Below are 18,273 nucleotides of genomic sequence, written 5' to 3'. Positions count from 1 at the left end.
CTAATTCTCTGTATATTCCACAATACCTTCAAACTTAAGAGTTTCCTATGGCTCAGTGGTCTGAATATATTTGTGAGCGAAAACGTTGACTTGTCAGATCTCAAAAGGGAAAGTATTATCTGATGGAATTATTTGAAGGAAAAGCTGCAGGAGTAATTTAATAGATGTAAAAGTCTTTAGGTCTAAAAGTCAGAGCAACCAAAGTAAAGGAACAAATCACAGAATAGATTGCCAGTGTGAACTTCAAACAGAATAAAGACAGCGTGGTCACAGGGTATTTTTAAGTCAGATCAGTTCTGAAGAAAAGAGAGAACAAGTTCAACTGATCAAGTCAAATAAAGAAAGATAAAGGAGAATAAATGTCATCATGGATTAATGTCACTGAATAGCCATTTGACTGCCTTTTACAGCATAAATCATTGTGATTCTATGGAGCCTTAATGAAGAAGGGCACATTTGGAACTCACTAATTATAATCCAATATATATTGCAAGACAGTTAGAAAAAGATTAACATCATTAAAATCTGCAATAATCTAAATACAAATTAATTCTCTACCTGGACTCGTCCACCTTAACTTGGCTCTTCATTAGGAAAGCTAAGATAAAATCAAGTGCTACATTTAAAGCTATGCCAAAAATGGTTACTCTTCTCTGATGCACCTTGGCGATGTCTGGACAGTTTCTACGAGTGTCAAGTTTACTGGAGGCTCCACCTTAATGATAATGTTTCAAAATTCCACCAAGCAGTGCTCCAGGCACCTGGCACCTTTTCAGGTATTTTCCGAAACGTATGTATTTCAGACTCCCCCCTGGATATACAAACTCAGGCTTGTGTGGAGAGGCAAAAAAAACCCTCTGTGCAGACAATCCAGGTGTGATTAAGCTGAGTATCTGCTAATCAAAGCAACATCTTTCAACATCTTCAATAAAAGGCAAAGTAACAATCCTACAATGCAATAAATACTTTGACATGAGCAATTATATGAACAACATTATAGGATTAGTTTTAGACTAGCACAGTTAAATTCTGAACACTTAAACATCTCTGTATTTAAGACCACATTCTACAGATATGTTTTCTGTCTCAGCTACTTTGCTATTTTGATAGTCTGAGTGGATGTGTTGTGTTTATTGTCAGAGGTGGAGAAGGTTAAATTCCAACTGACACTGGGTGAATTAGTAGGCGATCATGGAGTGCATACCAAATGGCTTCCACATTTTCCTTATGCATGTTAGCGTATTTATCATCATTGTGCAATCTTTGAGGCAATAGACACAAAGTAATGTCATAGGTACTTTTGCACAGTACAATGTTATGCAGCTTCAGGTGCACCGCACACCTTCTGGGGGTCAAAGCCACTGCTTTTGGAGTAGTAACTTACCTTTCCATGTTGTTGAGCCAAAAAAAGTTACCTTTTTTAGCAATGAACAATATGTCAGAGGAACTCAACAAGTTAGGCAGCATCTGCAGAGAGAAATGGACAAAGTTCGAAATTCAAGGTAAATGTATTATCGAAGTACATATATGTCACTATAAGACCATAATACCATAAGATAGAGGTGCAGAATTAGGCTATTTGGCACATTGACTCTGCTCCTCCATTTCATCATGGCCGATCCAATTTTCCCTCTCAGCCCCAGTCCCCTGCCTTGTCCCTGTATCCCTTCATGTTCTGACTCATCAAGAATACAAAACCAATGAAATGCGATTAGCATCTGACCAGAAATGCAAAAGAATAGTATTATTTACAGAATAACTGTGAATAAAAAGTAAATGCTACTTTCTACTTCTTACTTTTTAATTTACGTTATTTTTTGTATTTTTTTTCTCACGGTAACACATCGAAGCTGCACCCTCTCTAACATGCTGGTACAGAGAGTTTCATTTGGGTTTTTTTTAGCGCTGGAAATGGTTACATCCTGACACGCGGGACAGAAGCAAGGTCGCATTGTGTATTCCACGGACCAGCAAAGACCGGCCGGCTTAACAAACAGAGCGGTGGACACCCCCGCTGAAATCCGGAGGAAAACACACAGAGAGGGATCACAAAGCCGAGTAAAGAGGACCGGGTTGAGACAACAGAGACTTATGGAGAAGAGGAGTTTGGTGGTTAATACCGTTCCGCCTGACTGGAAGTGCACTGAGAGCGGTAAGCGTAAAGGTGTTGGGTGTTTACTGTTCTGGCTAACAACAGATGGTGCAATCCGTGGTATATTACGATCGAGGAACGTGTTTGCAGACTTTTTTTTACTGTTGGACTTCGGCCACGCTCCACCGAGATACAACACTTGGCGGCACGGGAGGTCGTTCCTTCCTGAGGCCATCGAATGTGCAGCTCCTCCCGTGGAGGGTCAGACACCCTGAGCCAATAGACTGGTCCTGGACTTATTTTCCATCTGGCATAGTTTGTATTTTGGTGTTTGATTGTTGGGGGTTTTTGTATTTCTATATTTACGCTCTATTCTTGGTTGGTGCGGCTGTAACGAAACCAAATTTCCCTCGGGATTAATAAAGTGTATCTATCTATCTATACAAATATAAGAGTACTGAGACAGTACAATAAGGGTGCAGTACTGCTTAGTGCTATGATGTGATGTGAGGTTCAGCAGGGTCAGAAGCTCTTCCTGAGCCTGCTAGTGTGGGAGAAGAGGCTCCTGTAGTGCCTACCAGATGGCTAAAAAGGCCATGGTTATGGTGAGATGCATCCTTGATAATGCTTTTCACTCTGCCCAGGCAGTGCTTATGGTAGATGTTTTCAATGGTGGGCAATTGGGTGCCGATAATCCGCTGGGCAGTTTTCACCACCCGCTGGAGTGCTTTGCGGTCCGATACGGGAAAATTGCCATGCCACACTGAGGTGAAGTTGGTGAGTATGCTCTCAATGGTACAACAGTAAAAGTCCGTCAGTATCCTGGGGCAGAGGTAAGCTTTCTTGATGCTCCGCAGGAAATAAAGACGCTATTGCGCCTTTTTGATCAGGATGGAGGAGTTCAGGGACCAGGTGAGATCATCGGAAATGTGGACACCAAGGAATATGAAGCTTGATACACGCTCCACTACAGCTCCGTTGCTGTAGATGGGGACATGAGTGTGGTTCCTAGCATGTCTGAAGTCCACAATAATCTCCTTGGTCTTCTGGGTGTTAAGGGCCAGGTTGTTATCGGCACACCACGCGGCCAGGTGCTGGACCTCATCTCTGTAGACCATCTCGTCATTTCCCATTACATTTCCCATTATTGTATTCTGTCTGCCATTTCCTTGCCCATTCTCCTGATCTGTCTAAGTCCTTCTGTAGCCCCTCTACTTTCTCAAAGCTACCTTTCCCTCCAGCTATTTTCATATCATCAGCAAACTTTGTAACAAAGCCGTCAATTCTATCTTCCAAATCATTGGCATATAACGTGAAAAGAATCAGTCCCAATACAGACCCCTGTGGCACACCACTAGTCACCAGCTGCCAAACAGAAAAGGCTCCCTCTTTGCCCCCTGCTAATCAGCCACTGCTTTATCCATGCTAGTACCATGGACCCAGAGCTTGTTAAGCAGCCTCATGTGTGGCACCTTGTCAAAGGCCTTCTGAAAATCCAAATACACAACACCAACCGATTCTCCTTTGTCTATCCGGCTTGACGAAGGGTCTCGGCCTGAAACATCGACTGTACCTCTTCCTAGAGATGCTGCCTGGCCTTCTGCATTCACCAGCAACTTTGATGTGTGTTGTCTATCCAGCTTGTTGCTTCTTCAAATAATTCCAACTGATTTGTCAGGCAAGATTTTCCCTTGAGGAAACCATGATGACTCCGACCTGTTTTATCATGACCTTCTAAGTAGCCGGTGACCTCATCATTAATATTCGATTCCAACATCTTCACAAACATTGAGGTCACACTAATTGGCCTATAGTTTTCTTTCTTCTGTCTCTCTCCGTTCTTGAAGAGTGGAGTGACATTTGCAATTTTCCAGTCTTCCAGAACCATTCCAGAATCTAGTAATTCTTGAAAGACATTACTAATGCCTCCAGCCATCTCCTTCGAAACTCTGGGATGTAGACCATCTGGTCCAGGTGACTTATTTATCTTCACACCTTTCAGTTTCCCAAGAACTTTCTCTTTAGTTGTGGTAACTCCACATATCTCATGTACCTTGACGCATGGAACTTCCACCACACTGCTAGTGTCCTCCCCAGTGAAAACTGATGCAAAATATTTATTCAGTTTGTCCACTATTTCATTGACCCCCCCCATTACTACTTCCCCAGCATTGTTTTCCAATGATCTAATACCCACTCTCACTTATCTTGTACACGTTATGTATCTGAAGAAACTCTTTAATATTATTGGCTAGCTTACTTTTGTCTTCCACCTTTACCTTCTTCACGACTTTTTTACAGTACATTGCAGCCCAGTATTTTGGGTGTGTTACTTGGATTTTCAGCATCTGCAGATTTTCTCTTATTAATGACTTCTTTAGTTGCCTTCTGTTGGTTTTTACAAGCTTCCCAATCCTCCCACTTCCCACTGATCTGTGCTTTATCATATGCCCTCTCTTTGGCTTTTATGTTGACTTTGATTTCTCTTGTTAACCACAGTTGTGTCATCTTGCCTTTAGAATACTTCTTCCTCTTTACACTGTATATATCCTGGGCCTTCCAAGTTGTTTCCAGAAATTTTTGCCATTGCTGCTCTGCCACCATCCCTGCCAGTGTTCTTTTCCAATCAATTCTGGCCAATTCCTCTCTCATGCCTCGATAATTCCCTTTACTCCACTGTAATATTGATTCATCTGATTTTAGCTTCTCCTACTCAGATTTCAGAGTGAATTTGATCATATTATGATCACTTTTCCCTCAGGGTTCTTTTACCTTAAGCTCTTGAATCAATTCTGGCTCATTGCACAAAACCCAATCCAGAATAGCTGATCCTGTAGTGGGCTCAACCACGAGCTGCTCTAAAAAGACATCTCATAGGCACTCTAGAAATTCCCACTCCTGTAATCCAGCACCAATCTGATTTTCCCAATCTAGCTGCATATTGAATTCACCCATGACTACATTGCCCTTTTGGCATGCATTTTTTATCTCCCATTGTAATTTGGAGGCCACATCATCACTACTGTTTGGGGGTCTGTATACAACTCCTTCCAGAGATTTTTTACCCTTGCAGTTCCTTTCCTCAATCCACAATGATTCACACCTTCCAACCTTATGTCATCTCCTTCTAACGATTTCATTTCATTTTTTGCCAACGTTGACCCCTCTACCTTTCTGCCTATCCTTTTGATACAATGTGTATCCTTGGACATTAAGCTCCTAGATATAATCCTTCAGCCACGATCCAATGATGCCTATAACATCATACATGCCAATTTTCAACTCTGCTGGAAGTTCATCTAACTTATTTCATTCAGCATTCAGATAAACAACACTTTCAGTCCTGTGTATGCTCTTTTCAATTTTGTTGCACCATGCTCAACCTTTTGATTTCTAACTTTGTCTGAGGTCTTACCAACACCTGCCTCTACAAACTCTCCATTAACTGTTCTGGCTCTCTAGTTCCCATCCCGCTGCAACTCTAGTTTAAACCTCACCATGCAGAATTAATAAACATTCCCACTAGGATATTAGTTCCCCTCCAGTTCGGGTGCAAATTGTCCCTTCTGTACAAGTCCCACCTTCCCTGGAAGAGAGACCAATGATCCAAAAATCTTATGCCCTCTCTCCTGCACCAACTCCTTAGCCATGTGTTAAACTGTGTAATCTTCCTAGTTCTGACCTCACTAGCATGGGCATGTGTAGCAATCCTGAGATCACAACCCTAGAGATCCTGCTCTATAACATGGCACCAAATTCCCGGACTTCCATATGCAGAACCTCATCATTTGTCTGACTCATGTCATTTGTACCTACATGGGCCACGACTTCTGGTTGTTCACCTTCCCATTCTTGAAGGACTCGGTCCAAGATATCCTGGACCCTGGCACCCAGGAGGTAACATACCATTCAGGAATCTCATTCTTACCCATAGAACCTCCAATCCATACCCCTTACTAACGAATTCCCGATTGCCACAGTTTGCCTCTTCTTCCCCCTTTCCATCTGAGTCACAGAGGCAGACTCAGTGCCAGGGACACGACCAATGTGACTTTTGTCTGTTAGGTCAACCCTCCCTAACAGTATCCAAAGTGATATATCTGTTTTTGAGGAGGATGACCACAGGGATACTCTGCACTGGCTCCTTAACCCCTTTCCCCTTCCTGACTGTCACTCAGTTTCCTGTGTTCTGCACATTTGGTGTAACTACTTCTCTATTTGTCCTATCTGTCACCCCTTCAGCCTCCCAAATGATCCAGAGTTCATCCCGTTCCAGCTCCAATTCCCTAACGCGCATCGTCTGAAGCTGCAGATGGATGCACTTTTCCCAGTTGTAGTGGTCAGGGATACTGGAGGTCTCTCTGCCTTCCCACATCCCTCAAGAGGATTATTGAACTATCCTGCTTGTCATCTCTACCCAGCTGAGCAGATATAAAGAAGAGAAGGAAAAAAAACTTCAGCTTCCCTTTCCCTAAATGAAACCTCTCATCCCTAAAGCCTCGAAGACTATATACTACTCTGAGATTCATTCAGTCAATGCTTTGGGTCAAGTCAAGACCCTTCATCTGAACTTAGCTGCTGCTGGAAGCTTGCAAGAAAGCTGAGGGCAAGACCTTCTTTGTCAGTTCAGGTGTTCCTGACTTCTTTGCCTACGCATCACAACAAAGAAATGAGGACTGACCTCAAAGTCATGCTTTGGGAGTCATACTTCTGCTGCTGGGGTCCTGAACTGACTGCTGTGATGCCTGGCTTTGTGCCTGTTCTAAATGCTACTTACTTACTTTTATTGTCTGCACAATCTGTTTTTTTTTTCTACACGTTGGGTGCTTGATATTTTAGTTGGGTTTCTTTGTTTCATGGCTGTAAGAGGACGAATCTCAAGGTTCTATAAGTATACATACTATGACAATAGATGTACTTTGGCCTTTAGACTCAGCACCATCTCCAAGTATGAAGTGCAGTTATGTTGAGCTAGGGGCCAAATACCATTCATGTCTAGCACTAAGCTTTACACCATAACTTGTTTAGTGTAAAGTTTAATGTCAGGTATGAAGTTGGTGCAGGTTTATCGAGCTCTTTCATTTAAATGGGGCAACCACCTTGATAGAAAAGGTGTGAAGGTAATTCTTTTGTTTAAACATTTTAATTAACAGTAAATGTTGTTAATTAATTTATATGAGCTATAAACTGTTTTAATTAAATTTGCTATATTTTAAAATTAATTTTAAATCTGTCTGATAGTCACAGACCTGTAGAAATGGCTGCAAATGCCATTCATAGTACAGATTATCAAAAGACCACTACAAGGATCTCAGAATGAGTCCTCAACATCAAGCACCTTTAGCCTGGTTGCCACTTCTGGACCACTTCACTTCTCACCACAGCTCCAACAGTAAAGTTTCAGTCATTTGGGCCCATGAAAATTCAAAGCAGAAGTTGAGCATCACCTAGCCTGATGATGCTCGAGGTATTTCCGTCAATGAATGTAACAATTGTATCGGTGCTTGTCTGGATTATGTGGGCTATAAAATAATTTTATCTGTGGGCAAAAGTGATGGTTAATGTTGCAATGATCAAAATGTATCCAAATTAATATTTATCCTTTGCTACCTCTCAATCTTCAGGCTCTTGAACCAGAGAGAATAATTTCAATCACCCTAAAACTGAACTGATTCCTCAACTTATGGATTCAAAAGTGAACTCTACAACTCATGTTCTCAATATTTATTGCTTATTTATTATTATTGTTACTAATTCTATTTTTCTTCTATTCATATTGTATTTGCAGAGTTTGTTGCCTTTTACACATTGGTTGCTTGTTGCTCTCTGCATGTACGTTTTTTTCACTGATTCGATTGTGTTTCGTTCCATTTACACCTCCACCTCAGTGTGGCAGCAGCTCAATGCATAAAACCACGCAGACATGGTCAAGAGGTTCAATTATTCGAACCAAACATCAGAATGAGGAAGAAACATGATTTTAGTGACTTTGACCATGGACGGATTGTGGTGACTGATGGGGTGATTTGAGTACCTCTGAAACTGCTGATCTCTAAGGATTTTCAGGCAGAACAGCTTCTAGAGTTGATAGAGAATGGTGCAGTTTTGTGGGCAAAAATGCTTTGTTAATGAGAGAGGTCATGGAGGTTGGTCAGACTAGTTCAAGCCGACAGAAAGATGACAGTAACTCAAATAACCATGTGTTTCACTGGGGATGTGCAGAAGAACGCCTCTGAATGTACAACATGTCGAACCTTGAACCGGGAACTGAACCCTGATTGATGATCGCTGGTGCAGCAAACTGTTGCATTAACCACTGCATTAGTGTGCCCACCATGCTCAACTCTGGACCGCTTTTTATTTTCTTTCATAACCTTAATGCTGCAATAGTTATAGAAATATCTTAAACCAAACAAGCAATCAATAAGGTTTACTTAAAATTCTACAAACTTATGAAATCAGTCTCAGTTTGCATTAGCAGGATTGACCACAGAAGCTGCCAGACTGTCAGATGTAGACAATTAATTTACTGAACTCCTCCTGTGTGAACAAACTTCTATCCCTTGCAGTTTATCTCATCTGCACATGATGCAAGTATCACACTGCATGGTTATTCTCTTCATAACAACTGTGGTGGTAACGGCAAGTTTTTCCAATGTAAAAATAATTGCAATTGGGGAAGAGGGCGGATCATCAAATTTCTTCATGGGGAATAGGACGTCACCTCCCAGAAACAATTTTAACTAATCCTTACTGTCATATTCAGCTTTTACAATTATATTAACATCAACTTCCCTTTTGGACTCACAGATTTCTGTCTTCAATTCACTTGGAGTTGTGCAGCGTAACTTAAAATAAAACCTGCAGGTCAATTTGAAATGGAAGCAGTCCACGTGATCAAAATTCAGGTATGAAACTTGAATTTGAAATTAATCCAGATTCATCGATCTATTTAGAGTTCTGGTTTGACCTCACCATCACTTGTAGAAACATTCTTACTGAAGGCGCAAGGATAAGTAGCTGCCCATTCTTCAACAATATGCAGACAATACATTTTATATGTTGTAGTGATTTTTCCATTCAGATTTAGAGGGAAATATTATATTGTATTTGAAGCATTATGCAATCTGAATTGGGGAGTATGCCTTATGAGAATAGGTTGAGTGAACTCGGCCTTTTTTCCTTGGAGCGACGGAGAATGAGAGGTGTCCAAATAGAGGTGTATATGATGATGAGAGGCATTGATCGCGTGGATCATCGGAGGCTTTTTCCCAGGGCTGAAATGGCTAGCACAAGAGGGCACAGTTTTAAGGTGCTTGGAAGTAGGTACAGAGAAGATATCAGGGGTAAGTTTTTTGTGCAAAGAGCGGTGAGTGCATGGAATGGCCTGCCGGCGACAGTAGTGGAGGCAGATACGATAGGGTCTTTTAAGAGACTCCTGGACAGGTATTTGGAGCTCAGAAAAATAGAGGGCTATGGGTAACCTTAGGTAATTTCTCAGGTAAGTACATGTTTGGCACAGCTTTGTGGGCCGAAGGGCCTGTATTGTGCTGTAGGTTTTCTATGTTTCTAAAATTAACTTAGAAGTCTTTAATTAATTGTATGTTTAGATAGCAATATAATATAATATATATAAAGTTCCTAAGGTTGTCATAGCCGGGGGGTGGCAGTGGGGATAAAGTCCCACTGCATATAAAGTCTTCCAAATGGCATGCATCACTAACAGCCTCTGTCAACCAAGTCCAGCCCTTGTCCTTCACGTCTGGCTTAGCTATTAGGCCCAGCGAAACTGTTTCCACTGACAAGAGAAGGGGCAAAGGTGGACAACTGGCGCCTCAAAACCAGTTACTTCGGGTAGGTGGGGCTCATCAGCCTTGGATGGCAGCCCGCCTAGGAGAAGGAAAACTCTAATTTTAAAATTCCACTGCCTTGCGGCCATACCCATCCATGGGAAAGGCTTCGGGAGTAAACCCCGAGGAAGAAATCCGGAGTCAGGTTCACTAAGGCAGTTTGATGTTGTCTACAACTTCACTCTGGCAACCTCTGCGACGACACTGGTGCCAAGCTGTATCGGTGCTTGCTCTTCCCTTGGACAACATCAGTGACGTGGAGAGGGGGAACCTGCTGCATGGGCAACAGCCAGTTCTTCAAATCTTCCCACCCAGGCTTGAGCCCTGGAAAGGACACAGTCCACCAGAGACGCTCTGAAATCAACGGCTGCCTTCTACCTACTAATATAATACAAAAACAAATTTATCATCAGTTTGAATATATATATCTTAATGTAGTCATAGTTATGAAAACAGTGAAACTAGAAATTCATCAGCATATAATCCTGCATATCATTTCATGTTGCTTAAACTGATCTTTGATTTAGAGATCCAACACAATTATGGGACCTTCTGGCCCTGCCCAGTTATACACGAGACCAATTAACCTACTAACCCTCACATCTTTGGAATGAATGTAAGAGGAAACCAGAGCACCAAGAGGAAACCCATGCGGTCACGGGAGGATGCAGAACCTCCTTACAGACCGTGATGAATTGAACCTGGATCACTGGCGCTGTAGTAACACTATGCTAACCATACCACCCTTAATCTGGGTGTGGGCCAAGAGACAGCTGCAATTTAAAATGCACACAAATAATACGCCTCAAAACATCGAATCTCAAATCCAGGCTCTGCTGAAGTAATCACATTTATGTGTGGTGAGCCCAAAACTGCATGATAAGTTCAAATGTACCACCACCATCTCACACCTTGGCCGGAGCTTTTAAAAGTGCTCATAATATGCATTTAGGGTACATAACTCTCAAGTGGATAATGTAGTTGAAAACAAGCATGTGATATCCTGTCATTGCAGGAAGGTATTTGAGTTGGGCTCTGCGATGGCTGTTGACCCTGGATAAAACAAACTACCCTAAACGCACAAGACCTCAGCGCCAAACTGGAAAAATGCAGTTGTGTCTTGACTGCTGGGCATCTCAGAAATAACCTTGGTCGGAATGGCTTTAGGCCTCCTGTGAAGGCCTGCACTCCCTTTGACATCAGTACAAAACCAAGGGCCTCCAGATGGAAATAGGCTATGCTCATGAGGACTGAACTACAATATTCCACAAGTGTGCAATTTATACATAGTATTCCAACTCGATTGTGTACCACATAGCATATTCTGTAGTGCACTGGCCAAAATCACACGTGAGCCCCTATTACCATCAAAATTAAAATAATATCCATGACCAACACAAACAATATATCTTTAAACTGAACCGTGAAGGGGATTATATATAAATTGTCAAAATAAGAGAGAGAAGGTTAGCTTCATTGAAGCAGATAATGAAATGTGCCATTTTTGCATGAATGACCAACGCAGTCGAAGGATTGTGCTGTGGGCAGCCTGCAAGTGATGTCACACTTCTAACACTAACAAAGCATGCCCACAAATTACTAACACCAACCCATACATGGGAGGAACTGGAATACCCAGAAGAAACCTACGCAGTCACAGGGAGTACATACAAACTCCTTACCAACGGCGGTGGGAATGGAACCCCACTCAGTGATCACGGGCACTCGAACAGGATTGTGCTAACCGCTAATCTACCGTGCCATCTATAGATAGGGCTCAAATTTAATACTTTTTCAATGATTTTGCTGACCAATTTATTAATTGACTCTCGCAGGGAGAGGAAAATCTTCAGCAATTTTATAGAATTTTACATCTGAGTGCTTATCTTCCAAAACGACGTTAAAAATACAGTAGAAAACTCTTTAGACAATTTGAACAGTTATATTCTTTTTCAACCTGCAAGCTAATTACCACTGCATTCACATAATTTCCACACATATTTCCGTTAATGAACATATTGAGCCAGTTCTGTAGCGCTTAAGATAAAACTGCAAAGGATACCATATTTGAAAGGGGAAATAAGATAATCAGTCTGGTATCAAATTTATTCCAAAACAGCCTAGTGTGATTTTCTGATTGTGAAAGGAGACATGCAGGGAGGTCAGGGGTCAAGTAAAGAGGAGACAGCATTGTGTAGAAACTGTCACGCATCGTCACCTATTTTGACATGCAGAAGCCCGTTTGTTGTCTGTTGAACATGCAAATTATGTGCCTGCTGTCATAGCCAGCAGATATCTGAAACTGGCAAATGAGACCACCTGTAACCATTGAATAGAGTGATAGACAAGCATTCAGAGCTAGTCATTTCTACGACCATTCACACCACCTTGGAATTGCATATGACATGTAAAATCTATTCTTAATATTCAGATCCAGGAAGTTTGGGAATTATGGAAGCTTCAACCGGTGCATCTAATGGGTTCTTCAAGCAGACAGCTGTGAGCTGGCTTCATAATTAGGTGTCCAGGAAGATTTTTTTTACAACCATACAAAAAAAAATTGAAGGCAAAAGGTATCAAATCAGAAAATAATATTAACCTTTTCAGTGCCTGAAAGAATTGCAAGATTAATAGAAATGAGTGAGTTTTAAGATGGATTATAACTGATCCTTAAAATTCTAGATTCAGGATGAGAAGCATCTGCTTTGCAGGTCAGAGGAGCTGAAAATATAAACAAAGAATTGTATTAAAGTGAAATGTGCTGAATCTGTATTTCTTTGTTTCATTTGAACAAATAACAACAAATAGAAGCAGATGCAGACAGATTGACAAATTTAAACCCACTCTGACTGCATTTGCAGGCAATTTAGTCCAATTATTTGTACCATCTCTCCATCACCATTTGGAACTGCTTACTGCTAATCTTTGTGTCCTGACATCTGTGAGTTCTTTTTATATGAGCGCTTCAGAACTAATATTTCATTTCAGGAGAAAAATGAAAAAAAATACACTTTACCATTTTTTGCTTTATTTTAAACTCATTACTTTGTAGTATATTCCTGATTCTGCACGAAGCAGAAATAAAGAACTTGTATTTACTGTATATAATGTTTTTCGTGACCTCAGGAGATCCCAAAAGACAATGCTTTCACCAGAGTTTCTTTTGAAATGAAAGCATAGTGGCTTGGAAAATAACACTTTTAAATGATAAAACAGTACTCTTCATGAAGTTTGAAAATAGTCTCTTCAAAATACAAAATGAATAATGCACCTATCTAAGTGTAGATACTTGACATGCCTAGAACTATAGTCAGGAAAACTAAAATAGAATTAGATTTAGAAACAGAATTAGAATCAGGTGTAATATCACCAGCATATGTCATGAAATTTCTTGTTTTGTGGCAGCAGTACATTGCAAAACACTGTAATAAAAACTGTCAATTACAGTAAAAAGTATATATAAAAATAAGTTAAGTAAGTAGTGGAAAATGAGGGAAAAAATTACTGAGGAATGTTCATGGGTTCATTGTCCATTCAAAATCTGATGGCGGAGGGGAAGAAAGTGTTCCTGGAACATGTGTGTGTGTTTAAGCTCCTGTATCTCCTCCTTGATGAGAAGGAGGGGTGATGTCCTGGGTGATGGAGGTTCTTCATGATGGATGCTACTATTTTGAGGCATTGCCTTTTGAAGATGTCCTGGATGATGGGGAGGCTAGTGCCCACAATGGATCTGGCAGAGTTTGCAACTTTCTGTAGCTTTTGCTGATCCTATGCAGTGGACTCTCCATACCAGATGATGATGCAAACCAGTTGGAATGTTCTACATGGTATATCTGTGGAAACTTGTAAGAGTCTTTCATGACATACCAAATCTCGTAATGAAATGTAGCTGCTATCGTGCTTTCTTTGTAATTGCATCAGTATGTTGGGCCCAGGCTAGATCCTCAGAGATGTTGACACCCAGGAACTTGAAACTGCTCCCTCAACTTACCCTTCCTGAAGTCCACAATCAATTCCTTGTTCTCTCCTGCGGTTGATCTCTAGGTTGTTGTTGTGACACCATTCAACCAGCTGAGCTGTAGACCTCCTCATCATAATCTGAAATTCTGCCAACAATAGTTGTACCATCGGCAAATTTATAAAAGGCGTTTGAGCTGTGCCTAGCCACACAATCGTGGGTGTAGAGACAGTAGAGCAGTGGGCTAAGCACACATCATTGAGGTACACCAGTGTTGATTGTCAGCAAAGAGGAAATGGTTTTTCCGATCCACACAAGCTGTGGTCTCCCACTGAGGAAGTTAAGGATCCTGTTACAGAGGGAGGTACAAAGGCACAGGGTTTGGAGTTTGTTGATTAGGAATGAGGCTGTGATTGTGTTGAACACTGAGCTGTAGTAATAAATGACAGCCCGACGTAGATTTAACTATTGTCCAGGTGCTCCAAGGCTGAGAGGAGAGCCAGTGAGAAGGCATCCACAGTAGACCCATTGTAGCGACAGGCAAATTGTAGTAAGTCCAAGTCCTTACTTAGGCAGGAGTCTATAACCTCTTCTGAGTTACTGTAATCTGCAGATTGTAATTTCCCTTTAAGCAATGTGCTTTTGAACCATCTTAATGAACTAGTGATTTTGCGATCTCAACTCTGAAGCATGCAGGTATGGCACCTTTAAGTGGACAAAGGTACATTGCCATGGTTGGAAGAGAGGGAGGATGGGAGGACTCCAGACCAGACTGAAACACCAAGAAATGAAAGTTCCTCTACCCAATATCTTGTTAGCAGATATACAGTCACTGGAAAACAAGACTGTTCTCATAGGGCAGTATTGCTGTATCGGAGGGAAATGAGGAATTGCTGCATTCTCTGTTTCATGGAGACATGTATCACTCCAGACATGCTAGATACGTTGGTAAGATCCAAAGGCTTCTTGTTGCACATGATGGATTGGAATACAGATACGGAGAAGGTAAAAGGTGGGAGTGTGTGTTTCGTGATAAGCTCTTGGTGTTGCTCGGACATAGCAGTCTTGTCACACTCTTGTTCTTCCAACCTGGGACATCTAACGATTAAGTGCCTGGAACATCCAGTGATTCACAATTGATATTTAAAGATCCTCGTCCAACTGTCTTAAAATTTATTCTGGTATATCCAGAGTGGACTGAGCACCAGAACTTCATTTTCCAGTTGTCACTAGTACCAGTACAATAGTGATGCTAAATCCCTCCCCATCAGTTTAGTTGGACCTCAGTTCTGTAGTTATTGAACCCTGCATTGGCTCTTACTTCATTCATTTCTCAATTGACCTGAAACCAAAAATCTAAAATGAACACAGAACCATTGAGCATGAATAAGAATTTAAGAAGATATTGCCTTATCCTCTGGAATCTTTGTTCAATTCTAAACAACACATATCATACAGAAGTTTCTTCTGTCAGCTACCTATGGATGTCCTCTATGAAATGAGAGTGACCAGTTTCAATGTGACTGGTGTTGGCCAATGAGAGAATGTCACATTGTCTTATTTTAGCAATATGTAGGTATTTGACAAATAAACTCTTCTTGGGCTTCCAGCCAGGTACAGCTATCGATTTTAACCAATGTTTCCATGACAAACTCTGCCATCTTCATCAGGGATAATGTTTGGGCATGCCTAGTCCAATGGTATTTATAGTCCCATTGTTCAGCCCTCCTGACTGGTTAGTCCTCATCCAATCAGATTTCCGTAATCTCACCCAAATTGTAAACAAGGCACAGCAATGAAAACCTGATTGAATGAGTACTAACCAATCTGGAGAGATGGATGACGGGGGTATAAATACCACCGGACTAGACATGTCCAAGTATTATCCCTGATGAAGGTGGCAGAGTTTGTCATCAAACCATCAGTTAAAATTGGTACCAGTACCCAGCTGTAAGTCCAAGAAGAGGTTTTCATCATATATGCCAGGAAAGCACTAAGTCCTTTTTCATGTATGTATTTGATGGAACTGAACTTATTAACCTACGGGTTAGATTAAAGAACACTGTAGACATCATCCAAGTATCCTATAGCTGTTGATAAAATGATAAATAGTATTGAGTAACTGCCCAGCAGAACCATCTTTCAAATTGATGAAATACAACTAAGAAAAGCTAAAAAAAATTCAACATTTGACAGAATTATAAGATGTTATTCAGGCAATCCCTGGTTATGGAAGAGTCCTATTCCTGGGAAATGACCATGTGTCAAGTTCACTTAGAAATCAGGAACATCCCTTCCTTGTTGTAAATCATGTCATCACACTTTACATACACTTGTTACAATTCTTTAATTTCACTTAATAATCACCTTAATGCTATCCATAATTAAAATAATGGAATATATACTGCATCTAATTATTAATAAATAATGTGAAACATTTTATTATTGTTACTTTTTTGAAAAATGCTTTAAAACTGTATTGGAAAATTTGTGTGAATCAAGTTATTCATAAACTGGGAGGCCCTGCATTACAAAACATTTAGGCTATGCTAACAAGAGTATATTTAAATTAGTGATAAATAGATTATTTATTAACAATGTTCATTACCTTTATCAATTAATTCATACTTGGCTTTAAAACTTTTCAGAGATTAATATGTCTGTATAATTACAGAAACATTAATACATCTAATATTTACTAGGATAGGTTTTATGCCACTAATTGCTCATTATGCTCATTACTGGCTTTGACGGAGGCTGGAGGAAGCAATAGCAGTGAAACTTTGGTTATTTGAATCTGAGAAGGTAGAAGATATCTGGATTTGGGGACGGGGATAAAGAAGACACTTGCTCTCCATGCCTCCCACAGTATGTGAACGTTAGGGATTGAGAGTGTGTGTGGGATCTCTGGAATCCTAGCAAGTGTATTCCTGTGTTTGAAATACTCTAGAGGTCAAGCGGTATCTAGATAAAGAAATGCAGCAATGCAGCAGAACACTTAGAGCCAGATTGCTATAAACACAGCTAAACAAGCTCCATGTGAGGTTCCTCCGCGTGTGCAGGTTTCCTCCTACATTCCAAAGGCATACGGGATAGAGTTAGTGAGTTGTGGGCGTGCTATGTTGGCACTGGAAGTGTGGTGACGCCTGCAGCTATCCCCACCATATAATCGGACTGCGTTGGTCATTGAAGCAAATAACACATTTCACCATACGTTTTGATATTTTGATGGGAAGTACATATGATAAATAAAGTTAATCTTAATCTTTAAAAGTTAAATCAATTAACAGCAGCAATAGGTTCTACTCTGTTGCAAGTAGGATTCAACCACTGAATGACTGGCCATCAGTGATAACAAAGACTAACAACTTAGAACCGAAGAAGTCAGGGAAAAAGAACCACCACTTCAAACGCTCCACCTCTCTCACCTTAACACATACACATCTTCTTATACACTTTGAGATCACACTGTAACATTTATCAGTTCTGCCACTGATGCTTCTGAAGTACAGAACATTGTCACAGTAGGTGAGTACTGAAGTTCTATCTGACTGTCCATCTGGTGGGATATTCAAACTGCCCTTCTTGTTCTTCACCATTTAAATCTGTACCATCCAGACCTCTGAAAGATTGACCGACTCATATTCATAACATTTGACACAATTGATCAGCTGGCTCTCAGGAAATTAAAGAGAAGATGAACTTCAATCCCACAAATGGGCTATTATTTTTAAAGATATATATTTGGCAGCACAGTAGCATACCGGTAAGCACAATGATTTACAGTGCCTGCAACCTCTGATCGGGTTCCAATTTCCACCGCTGTCTGTAGGAACTTTATATGTTTTCACCTGTGACCACGTGGGTTTCCTCCAGGTGCTTCAGTTTCCTCTACATTGCAACGATGTTTGAGTTAGTAAGTTATGGGCATATTCCTGTGTGCTGGTGCCAGAAGCATGGTAACACCAGCAGGTTGCCCCAGAAGAATCATCAGGTTGTGTTGGTCAGTGACGCAAACAACATATTTTATTGTACATATCTTTCAATGATTCAAAGTACATATGACAAAGTTAATCTTTATTCTTAAGTTTCTTTACCTGGTTAATGTTAAACATAAATTTAAAAAATGATGAGTTTCCAGGAAGTAACCAATTTGCTAAGCTTAATTCAGCACCTAATTCCAAATACACCCAAAAATGACAAGAAATCTTGTAATGCACACAAAATGCTGAAGGAACTCATTAGGTCAGGCAGCATCTATGGAAAGAAATAAACAACCACCCACCTTTCCCCCCACAGGTTTCACCTATGACCTGCCAGGTTGTACAACTTCCCCTCCCTCCACCTTCTTATTCTGGCTACTGCCCCCTTCC

The sequence above is a fragment of the Mobula birostris genome, chromosome 19 (genome assembly GCF_030028105.1).
Source record: "Mobula birostris isolate sMobBir1 chromosome 19, sMobBir1.hap1, whole genome shotgun sequence".
In the NCBI taxonomy this organism is placed as follows: domain Eukaryota; kingdom Metazoa; phylum Chordata; class Chondrichthyes; order Myliobatiformes; family Myliobatidae; genus Mobula; species Mobula birostris.
Note: the sequence above shows the minus strand (reverse complement) of the source record.